Source organism: Arachis stenosperma, chromosome 5, assembly GCF_014773155.1.
Source record: "Arachis stenosperma cultivar V10309 chromosome 5, arast.V10309.gnm1.PFL2, whole genome shotgun sequence".
NCBI lineage: Eukaryota > Viridiplantae > Streptophyta > Magnoliopsida > Fabales > Fabaceae > Arachis > Arachis stenosperma.
Genome location: NC_080381.1, coordinates 133,285,422 through 133,296,902, shown reverse-complemented (window position 1 = coordinate 133,296,902; position 11,481 = coordinate 133,285,422). Strand labels below are relative to the sequence as shown.

At 40.7% G+C, this 11,481-nt stretch overlaps 1 non-coding gene across 1 annotated transcript; it reads left to right on the top strand.

Annotated features, from left to right (window-relative positions):
* The first annotated feature begins 5,361 nt into the window (after positions 1-5,361).
* LOC130983950 (small nucleolar RNA R71) lies at positions 5,362-5,469 on the top strand. Its single transcript, XR_009087917.1, has one exon. It is a non-coding gene; the product is annotated as a small nucleolar RNA R71 (small nucleolar RNA).
* Positions 5,470-11,481: the final 6,012 nt, after the last annotated feature.

Here is an 11,481-nt window from a genome sequence, read left to right as displayed (position 1 = left end):
ATAAAGAACAAGGAGATTAAAGAACGGGTCCACCTTAGTGATGGCGGCTCTTTCTTCCTCTTGAAGATCCTATGGAGTGCTTGAGCTCCTCAATGTCTCTTCCTTGTCTTTGTTGCTCCTCTCTCATGATCCTTTGATCTTCTCTAATTTCATGGAGGATGATGGAGTGTTCTTGATGCTCCACCCTTAGTTGTCCCATGTTGGAACTCAATTCTCCTAGGGAGGTGTTTAGTTGCTCCCAATAGTTTTGTGGAGGAAAGTGCATCCCTTGAGGTATCTCAGGGATCTCATGATGAGAAGGGTCTCTTGTGTGCTTCATCCTCTTCTTAGTGATGGGCTTGTCCTCATCAATAGGGGTGTCTCCCTCTATGTCAACTCCAACTGAATAACAGAGGTGACAAATGAGATGAGGAAAGGCTAACCTTGCCAAGGTAGAGAACTTGTCCGCCACCTTATAGAGTTCTTGGGCTATAACCTCATGAACTTCTACTTCTTCTCCAATCATGATGCTATGGATCATGATGGCTCGGTCTAAAGTAACTTCGGACCGGTTGCTAGTGGGAATGATAGAGTGGTGCGCGAAATTGTGATCACTACACAACTTTGCACAACTAACCAGCAAGTGCACTGGGTCGTCCAAGTAATACCTTACGTGAGTAAGGGTCGATCCCACGGAGATTGTTGGTATGAAGCAAGCTATGGTCACCTTGTAAATCTTAGTCAGGCAGACTCAAATGGGTATAGTGATGTACGAATAAAACATAAAGATAAAGATAGAGGTACTTATGTAATTCATTGGTAGGAACTTCAGATAAGCGTATGAAGATGCCTTCCCTTCCGTCTCTCTGCTTTCCTACTGTCTTCATCCAATCCTTCTTACTCCTTTCCATGGCAAGCTTATGTAGGGTTTCACCATTGTCAGTGGCTACCTCCCATCCTCTCAGTGAAAATGTTCCTATGCTCTGTCACAGCATATGGCTAATCAGCTGTCGGTTCTCGGTCAGGCCGGAATAGAATCCAGTGATTCTTTTGCGTCTGTCACTAACGCCCCGCCTGCTAGGAGTTTGAAGCACGTCACAGTCATTCAATCATTGAATCCTACTCAGAATACCACAGACAAGGTTAGACCTTCCGGATTCTCTTGAATGCCGCCATCAGTTCTCGCCTATACCACGAAGACTCTGATCTCACGGAATGGCTGGCTCGTTTGTCAGGCGAGCACTCGGTTGTCAGGCGATCAACCATGCATCGTGTATCAGGAATCCAAGAGATAAACACTAGAGCCTTGTTTGCTTGTAGAACAGAAGTGGTTGTCAGTCACTTTGTTCATAAGTGAGAATGATGATGAGTGTCACGGATCATCACATTCATCAAGTTGAAGAACAAGTGATATCTTGGACAAAGAACAAGCGGAATTGAATAGAAGAACAATAGTAATTGCATTAATACTCGAGGTACAGCAGAGCTCCACACCTTAATCTATGGTGTGTAGAAACTCCACCGTTGAAAATACATAAGAACAAGAGTGATCATTGGTTTCGGCCCCAGAGAGGGAACCAGAAGAACCAAGATGAAAATACAATAGTACAAGGTCCTACTTATAGAAAACTAGTAGCCTAGGGTGTACAGAGATGAGTAAATGACATAAAAATCCACTTCCGGGCCCACTTGGTGTGTGCTTGGGCTGAGCAATGAAGCATTTTCGTGTAGAGACTCTTCTTGGAGTTAAACGCCAGCTTTTATGCCAGTTTGGGCGTTTAACTCCCATTTTGGTGCCAGTTCCGGCGTTTAACGCTGGGAATTCTGAGGGTGACTTTGAACGCCGGTTTGGGCCATCAAATCTTAGGCAAAGTATGGACTATCATATATTGCTGGAAAGCCCAGGATGTCTACTTTCCAACGCCGTTGAGAACGCGCCAATTGGGCTTCTGTAGCTCCAGAAAATCCACTTCGAGTGCAGGGAGGTCAGAATCCAACAGCATCTGCAGTCCTTTTCAGTCTCTGAATCAGATTTTTGCTCAGGTCCCTCAATTTCAGCCAGAAAATACCTGAAATCACAGAAAAACACACAAACTCATAGTAAAGTCTAGAAAAGTGAATTTTAACTAAAAACTAATAAAAATATACTAAAAACTAACTAGATCATACTAAAAACATACTAAAAACAATGCCAAAAAGGGTACAAATTATCCGCTCATCATAGAGCGTTGGATAAACTCCAACCATCCTCTAGCCACGGGTTTGAGGTCATGCCTTCTCAATTGAACCGGCTTCCCTCTTGAATCTCTCTTCCATTGGGCGCCCTCTTCACAAATGTCATTGAGGACTTGGTCCAACCTTTGATCAAAGTTGACCCTTCTAGTGTAAGGATGTTCATCTCCTTGCATCATGGGCAAATTGAATGCCAACCTTACACTTTCTGGACTAAAATCCAAGTATTTCCCCCGAACCATAGTAAGATAATTCTTTGGATTCGGGTTCACACTTTGATCATGGTTCTTGGTGATCCATGCATTGGCATAGAACTCTTGAACCATCAAGATTCCGACTTGTTGAATGGGGTTGGTAAGGACTTCCCAACCTCTTCTTCGGATCTCATGTCGGATCTCCGGATATTCACTCTTTTTGAGTGAAAAAGAGACCTCGGGGATCACCTTCTTCAAGGCCACAACTTCATAGAAGTGGTCTTGATGCACTCTTGAGATGAATCTCTCCATCTCCCATGACTCGGAGGTAGAAGCTTTTGCCTTCCCTTTCCTCTTTCTAGAGGTTTCTCCGGCCTTGGATGCCATAAATGGTTATGGAAAAACGAAAAAGCAACGCTTTTACCACACCAAACTTAAAAGGTTTGCTCGTCCTCGAGCAAAAGAAGAAAGAAGAGAGTAGAAGAAGAAGAAATGAGGAAGAAGGGAATTGCTTTTGTGTTCGGCCAAAGAGGGGGAGAAGTGGCATTTAGGTTGTGTGAAAATGAAGGGGTGAAGAAGGGTTTATATAGGAGAGGGGGAAGGGTAAGGTTCGGTCAAGTGAGAGTGGGTTTGGGAGGGAGAGTGGTTTGAATTTGAATGGTGAGGTAGGTGGGGTTTTATGAAGGATGGATGTGAGTGGTGAAGAGAAAGTGGGATTTGATAGGTGAGGAGTTTTTGGGGAAGAGGTGTTGAGGTGATTGGTGAATGGTGAAGAAGAAGAGAAAGTGGTGGGGTTAGTGGGGATCCTGTGGGGTCCACAGATCCTGAGGTGTCAAGGAAAAGTCATCCCTGCACCAAATGGCATGCAAAAACGTGTTTTGAGCCAATTCTGGCGTTAAACGCCGGGCTGGTGCCCATTTCTGGCGTTTAACGCCAGGTTCTTGCCCTTTTCTGGCGTTTAACGCCAGTCTGGTGCCCTTTTCTGGCGTTAAACGCCCAGAATGGTGCTAGACTGGGCGTTAAACGCCCACCTGCTAGCCTTACTGGCGTTTAAACGCCAGTAAGTTCTTCCTCCAGGGTGTGCTGTTTTTCTTCTTATTTTTCATTCTGTTTTTGCTTTTTCAATTGATTTTGTGACTTCTCATGATCATCAACCTACAAAAAAACATAAAATAACAAAAGAAAATAGATAAAATATAACATTGGGTTGCCTCCCAACAAGCGCTTCTTTAATGTCAGTAGCTTGACAGATGGCTCTCATGGAGCCTCACAAATGATCAGAGCAATGTGGGAACCTCCCAACACCAAACTTAGAGTTTGAATGTGGGGGTTCAGCACCAAACTTAGAGTTTGGTTGTGGCCTCCCAACACCAAACTTAGAGTTTGACTGTGGGGGCTTTGTTTGACTCTGATTTGAGAGAAGCTCTTCATGCTTCCTCTCCATGGTGACAGAGGGATATCCTTGAGCCTTAAACACAAAGGATTCTTCATTCATTTGAATGATCAGTTCACCTCCATCAACATCAATCACAGCCTTTGCTGTGGCTAGGAAGGGTCTGCCAAGGATGATGGTTTCATCCATGCACTTCCCAGTCTCTAGGACTATGAAATCAGCAGGGATGTAATGGTTTTCAATCTTCACCAAAACATCCTCTACAAGTCCATGAGCTAGTTTTCTTGAGTTGTCTGCCATCTCTAATGAGATTCTTGCAGCTTGCACCTCAAAGATCCCTAGCTTCTCCATTACAGAGAGAGGCATGAGGTTTACACTTGACCCTAAGTCACACAGAGCCTTCTTGAAGGTCATGGTGCCTATGGTACAAGGTATTGAAAACTTCCCAGGATCTTGTCTCTTTTGAGGTAATTTTTGCCTAGACAAGTCATCCAGTTCTTTGGTGAGCAAAGGAGGTTCATTCTCCCAAGTCTCATTTCCAAATAACTTGTCATTTAGCTTCATGATTGCTCCAAGGTATTTAGCAACTTGCTCTTCAATGACATACTCATCCTCTTCAGAGGAAGAATACTCATCAGAGCTCATGAAAGGCAGAAGTAAGTCCAATAGAATCTCTATGGTCTCATTTTGAGCCTTAGATTCCCATGGTTCCTCATTGGGGAACTCATTGGAGGTCAGTGCACGCCCACTGAGGTCTTCCTCAGTGGCGTTCACTTCCTCTCCTTCCTCTCCAAATTCGGCCATGTTGATGGCCTTGCACTCTCCTTTTGGATTTTCTTCTGTATTGCTTGGGAGAGTACTAGGAGGGAGTTCAGTAACTTTCTTGCTCAGCTGTCCCACTTGTGCCTCCAAATTTCTAATGGAGAACCTTGTTTCAGTCATGAAACTTTGAGTGGTTTTGATTAGATCAGAGACCATGGTTGCTAAGTCAGAGGGGTTCTGCTTAGAATTCTCTGTCTGTTGCTGAGAAGATGATGGAAAAGGCTTGCCATTGCTAAACCTGTTTCTTCCACCATTATTGTTGTTGAAACCTTGTTGAGGTCTCTGTTGATCCTTCCATGAGAAATTTGGATGATTTCTCCATGAAGAATTATAGGTGTTTCCATAGGGTTCTCCTAGGTAATTCACCTCTTCCATTGAAGGGTTCTCAGGATCATAGGCTTCTTCTTCAGATGAAGCATCCTTAGTACTGCTTGGTGCATTTTGCATTCCAGACAGACTTTGAGAAATAAAATTGACTTGTTGAGTCAATATCTTGTTCTGAGCCAGTATGGCATTCAGAGTATCAATCTCAAGAACTCCTTTCTTCTGATTAGTCCCATTGTTCACAGGATTCCTTTCAGAAGTGTACATGAATTGGTTATTTGCAACCATTTCAATCAGCTCTTGAGCTTCTGTAGGCGTCTTCTTCAGATGAAGAGATCCTCCAGCAGAGCTATCCAAAGACATCTTGGATAGTTCAGAGAGACCATCATAGAAAATACCTATGATGCTCCATTCAGAAAGCATGTCAGAAGGACATTTTCTGATCAATTGTTTGTATCTTTTCCAAGCTTCATAGAGGGATTCTCCATCCTTCTGTCTGAAGGTTTGGACTTCCACTCTAAGCTTACTCAATTTTTGAGGTGGAAAGAACTTTGCCAAGAAGGCATTGACTAGCTTTTCCCATGAGTCCAGGCTTTCTTTGGGTTGTGAGTCCAACCATGTCCTAGCTCTGTCTCTTACAGCAAAAGGGAATAGCATAAGTCTGTAGACCTCAGGGTCAACCCCATTAGTCTTGACAGTGTCACAGATTTGCAAGAACTCAGCCAAAAACTGATGAGGATCTTCCAATGGAAGTCCATGAAACTTGCAATTCTGTTGCATTAGAGAAACTAATTGAGGCTTAAGCTCAAAGTTGTTTGTTCCAATGGCAGGGATAGAGATGCTTCTCCCATAGAAGTCGGGAGTAGGTGCAGTAAAGTCACCCAGCACCTTCCTTGCATTGTTTGCATTGTTGTTATTTTCGGCTGCCATGTCTTCTTCTTTGAAGATTTCTGTTAGGTCTTCTGTAGAGAGTTGTGCCTTAGCTTCTCTTAGCTTTCGCTTCAAGGTCCTTTCAGGTTCAGGGTCAGCTTCAACAGGAATGCCTTTGTCTCTGCTCCTGCTCATATGAAAGAGAAGAGAACAAGAAAATATGGAATCCTCTATGTCACAGTATAGAGATTCCTTGAGGTGTCAGAAGAACAGAAAAATAGAAGAAAGAGGTAGAAGAATTCGAACTTAATTAGGTAGAGTTCGAATTGTGCATTGAGAAGGAGTGGTACTCCATAAATAGAAGGATGTGGGAAGAGGGGAAGAGAATTTTCGAAAATTAATTAAGAAGTTTTTAAAATCATTTTGAAAAATTGATTGATAATTTTCGAAAACTCAAAGTGGAAAAAGAATCAAGTGAGTTTTGAAAAAGATTTTGAAATTAGAAGTCAAAAAGATTTGATTGAAAACTTTTTTTTTTTTGAAAAAGATGAGGTTAAGAAGATATGATTGGTTTTAAAAAATGTGATTGAGAAAATATGATTTGAAAACAATTTTAAAAAGATTTGATTTTAAAAATTAATAACTTGCCTAACAAGAAAAGATATGATTCAAACATTAAACCTTTCTCAACAGAAAAGGCAACATACTTGAGATGTTGAATCAAATCATTAATTGATAGCAAGTATCTTTGAAAAAGGAAAGAAATTGATTTTGAAAACATTTGATTGAAAGGATATGATTTGAAAAAGATTTGATTTAGAAAAACTTTGAAAACTTGAAAAAAAATTGATTTGAAAACAAAATCTTCCCCCTTGTGCCATCCTGGCGTTAAACGCCCAGAATGGTGCACATTCTGGCGTTTAACGCCCAATGCACTACCTTTTTGGGCGTTAAACGCCCAACCAGGCACCCTGGCTGGCGTTTAAACGCCAGTCTGTCCTTCTTCACTGGGCGTTTTGAACGCCCAGCTTTTTCTGTGTAATTCCTCTGCTGCATGTTCTGAATCTTCAGTTCCCTGTACTATTGACTTGAAAATAGAACCAAGATCAAATAAACAATGCATTGCAAGACACCAAACTTAAAATTAAACACTAGACTCAAACAAGAAACATAAAATATTTTTGGTTTTTATGATTTTGAATTTTTTTTGTGTTTTTTTCGAAAATTATATGGAAATAGAAAATAAAAGTTTCAGAATTCTTAATTTGGATTCCAGGAATCATTGCAATGCTAGTCTAAGACTCCGGTCCAGGAATTAGACATGGCTTCACAGCCAGCCAAGCTTTCAAAGAAAGCTTCGGTCCAAAACACTAGACATGGCCAATGGCCAGCCAAGCCTTAGCAGATCATTGCTCCAATAGCAAGATTGATAGAGATCAACAAGCTCTTGTGATGATCAGTTGAAACCTCGGTCCAATAAGATTAGACATGGCTTCTCAGCCAGCCAGACTTCAACAGATCATCATGAAACACTAGAATTCATTCTTAAGAACTCTGAAGAAAAATACATAATCTAAGCAACAAGATGAACCGTCAGTTGTCCATACACGAAACAATCCTCGGCAACGGCGCCAAAAACTTGGTGTTCAATACCATGGCATAAACACAACTTCGCACAACTAACCAGCAAGTGCACTGGGTCGTCCAAGTAATAAACCTTACGCGAGTAAGGGTCGATCCCACGGAGATTGTTGGTATGAAGCAAGCTATGGTCACCTTGTAAATCTTAGTCAGGCAGACTCAAATGGGTATAGATGATGAATAAAACATAAAGATAAAGATAGAGATACTTATGTAATTCATTGGTAGGAACTTCAGATAAGCGTATGAAGATGCCTTCCCTTCCGTCTCTCTGCTTTCCTACTGTCTTCATCCAATCCTTCTTCCTCCTTTCCATGGCAAGCTTAAGCAAGGGTTTCACCGTTGTCAGTGGCTACCTCCCATCCTCTCAGTGGAAATGTTCAACGCACCCTGTTACGGCACGGCTATCCATCTGTCGGTTCTCAATCAGGCTGGAATAGAATCCAGTGATTCTTTTGCGTCTGTCACTAACGCCCCGCCCTCAGGAGTTTGAAGCACGTCACAGTCATTCAATCATTGAATCCTACTCAGAATACCACAGACAAGGTTAGACCTTCCGGATTCTCTTGAATGCCGCCATCAGTTCTTGCCTATACCACGAAGACTCTGATCTCACGGAATGGCTGGCTCGTTTGTCAGGCGAGCACTCGGTTGTCAGGCGATCAACCATGCATCGTGTATCAGGAATCCAAGAGATATTCACCCAATCTAAGGTAGAACGGAGGTGGTTGTCAGTCACACGTTCATAGGTGAGAATGATGATGAGTGTCACGGATCATCACATTCATCAAGTTGAGGAACAAGTGATATCTTGGACAAAGAACAAGCGGAATTGAATAGAAGAACAATAGTAATTGCATTAATACTCGAGGTACAGCAGAGCTCCACACCTTAATCTATGGTGTGTAGAAACTCCACCGTTGAAAATACATAAGAACAAGGTCTAGGCATGGCCATGAGGCCAGCCTCCCAATGATCTAAGAACTAGATGTCCAAAGATTCGAAGATCTCAAATACAATAGTAAAAGGTCCTATATATAGAGAACTAGTAGCCTAGGATGTACAGAGATGAGTAAATGACATAAAAATCTACTTCCGGGCCCACTTGGTGTGTGTTTGGGCTGAGCAATGAAGCATTTTCGTGTAGAGACTCTTCTTGGAGTTAAACGCCAGCTTTTATGCCAGTTTGGACGTTTAACTCCCATTTTGGTGCCAGTTCCGGCGTTTAACGCTGGGAATTCTGAGGGTGACTTTGAACGCCGGTTTGGGCCATCAAATCTTAGGCAAAGTATGGACTATCATATATTGCTGGAAAGCCCAGGATGTCTACTTTCCAACGCCGTTGAGAACGCGCCAATTGGGCTTCTGTAGCTCCAGAAAATCCACTTCGAGTGCAGGGAGGTCAGAATCCAACAGCATCTGCAGTCCTTTTCAGTCTCTGAATCAGATTTTTGCTCAGGTCCCTCAATTTCAGCCAGAAAATACCTGAAATCACAGAAAAACACACAAACTCATAGTAAAGTCCAGAAAAGTGAATTTTAACTAAAAACTAACTAGATCACACTAAAAACATACTAAAAACAATGCTAAAAAGCGTACAAATTATCCGCTCATCAGTTACGTGATTGTCTTTGTGTATTCATTTTGAAATTGTTCATACCTAACTTGAAGTGTTAACACGAATCACCTTAATGTTGATTGTTTGGTTTGAACAGGACCACGATGAGTTCACGAGGACGAGGTGCTCGGGGAACACCTCCCAATAATACTCTAGTGAGAAATGAGCGGACTACTGAGATAATGGTGACCTAGATATGCTATATAACTACCAGCCAATGGCCTTAGATGCCTTTTTAAAGATAAACCCACCAAAGTTTAGTGGTACGATTGTTGCTACTGAGGCTGACAATTAGTTCCACGGTATCGAAAGGTTTTTGTAGACTCAACATGTTCTAGAGGAAAAGTATGTGAAATTCTATTTTCTAATGGTAAATTCGGCAGTAATATTTGGAGGAAAAATAAGTTAAATTGGCGCTCCTTTACTGTCAGATTTATCGTCGGATTCTGACAGTAACTCCAATTAGTGAAACGATGTATTTTGGTGACTTACAATGATTTACTGTCGAAATTTTTTGACAGTAAAAGGGGCATAAATTCAAATTATGAACCTCTTTTTCCTTATTCAAACCTTCACCACCATCCCTCTCTCTCTCTCTCTCTCTCTCTCTCTCTCTCTCTCTATATATATATATATATATATATATATATATATATATATATATATATATATATATATTCACCGTCACTCTTGCCATCTGCCGCTGCCACTAAGACCACTATCGTCGCTACCCCCTCTTTGTCGCCATCAACCCTTTACGCTGACCCCTCATTCTTCCCCTCCCCCTCTCTCTCTCTTTCGCCGTCGCCACCATCTGTCGTCACCATTATTTACTGCCACCATAACTTTGGCGACAACCACTGCAACATCCACCTCTTCCCTTATTTTTTGCTTTGTTCTTCATTACAGGTTCTTGAGCAACTCTTTTCCAATTTTTTTAATTTTAGTTTAATTTAGTTTAGGTTTGAGTAAAATTTTAATTTTAATTTTGAATCAATTTCAAAGTTTGTTCAGTTTAGTTTTCTAATCTTAGTGGATTTAGGTTGATTAATTTAGGTTAGATTAAATAAATTAGGTTTTGAATTATTGAAGTGTTTAAAATTGTCTAATTGTGTTAATTGTTACGTTGATGACGGTTTTGCTAAGAAATTATTGTTGAGATTGTTTGATAATTGTTTAATTTTAGTTTAATTTAGTTTAGGTTTGACTAGAATTTCAATTTGAATTTTGAATCAGTTTCAAAGTTAGTTCAGTTTAGTTTTCTAATCTTAGTGGATTTAGGTTGATTAAGTTAGGTTAGATTCAATACATTAGGTTTTAAATTGTTGAAGTTTTTGAAATTGTCTAATTGTGTTAATTGCTACGTTGATGACTATTTTACTGAGAAATTATTGCTAAGATTGTTTGATAATTTGATATTTGCAGACATGACGACAGGTAGAGGTACTGCAGATCAGGCTGTTGTCATGGTCATAGCCGTGGACAGGGTAGAGGGAGGGTTTCTTCCAATACCCCGAAAACTTCTGGATCCTCTCTCTATACTACAACCACCCCGGTGACACCACATATTGTGGGTTTAATGGACCAACCGTTCATCATGGTCTTTACCCTAACTATGTGCCTCCGTCTACGGCGACGATGATGCCTTTTACTGCTCAGCAGCTCAAATCCACATCGATGCTTCCTCCAACAATGGATGCCACGTCCCCAAAGTCCAACCACAAAAGTGAGGGAGCAGCTGATGCCCCTCCACCACCTCCCATCGTACAGTTGACCATTTGACCTGATGGCAGTACATGATAAGTATGACGTTTAGTCTCATATATTTCCTATTTATGGTTATCGCTAATAGTGCTTGAAAATTGATTCTAGTTTAGTGGATTTAGATTTGAGTTCTGGTTAGTGTTTTTAAGTTTTAATGATTATGATTAACTTTATTGCTAAAAGTTCTTGAAAATTGATTCCTATCTAGTGAATTTAGGTTAATTTGGTTGCCTGATTAGTGTTTTCTATTTCAATGATTATAGTTGTTGCTGAAAGTGCCTCAACATTGATTCCTGTTTAGTGGATTTAAGTTAATTTGGTTGGCTGGTTAGTATTTTTAAGTTTCAATGATTATGATTAACCTTAATGCTAAAAGTTCTTGAAAATTGATTTTTGTCTAGTGGATTTAGGTTAATTTGGTTTCCTGGTTAGTGTTTGTTGTTTCAATAATTGTGGTTGTTGCTAATAGTTACTGAATATTGATTCCTATTTAGTGGATTTAGGTTGATTTGGTTACCTGGTTTTTGTTTTAAGTTTCAATGATTATGATTAACTTTATTGCTGAAAGTTCTTGAAAATTGATCCCTGTCTAGTAGATTTAGGTTGATTTGGTTGCTTGGTTAGTATTTTCTATTTCAATAATT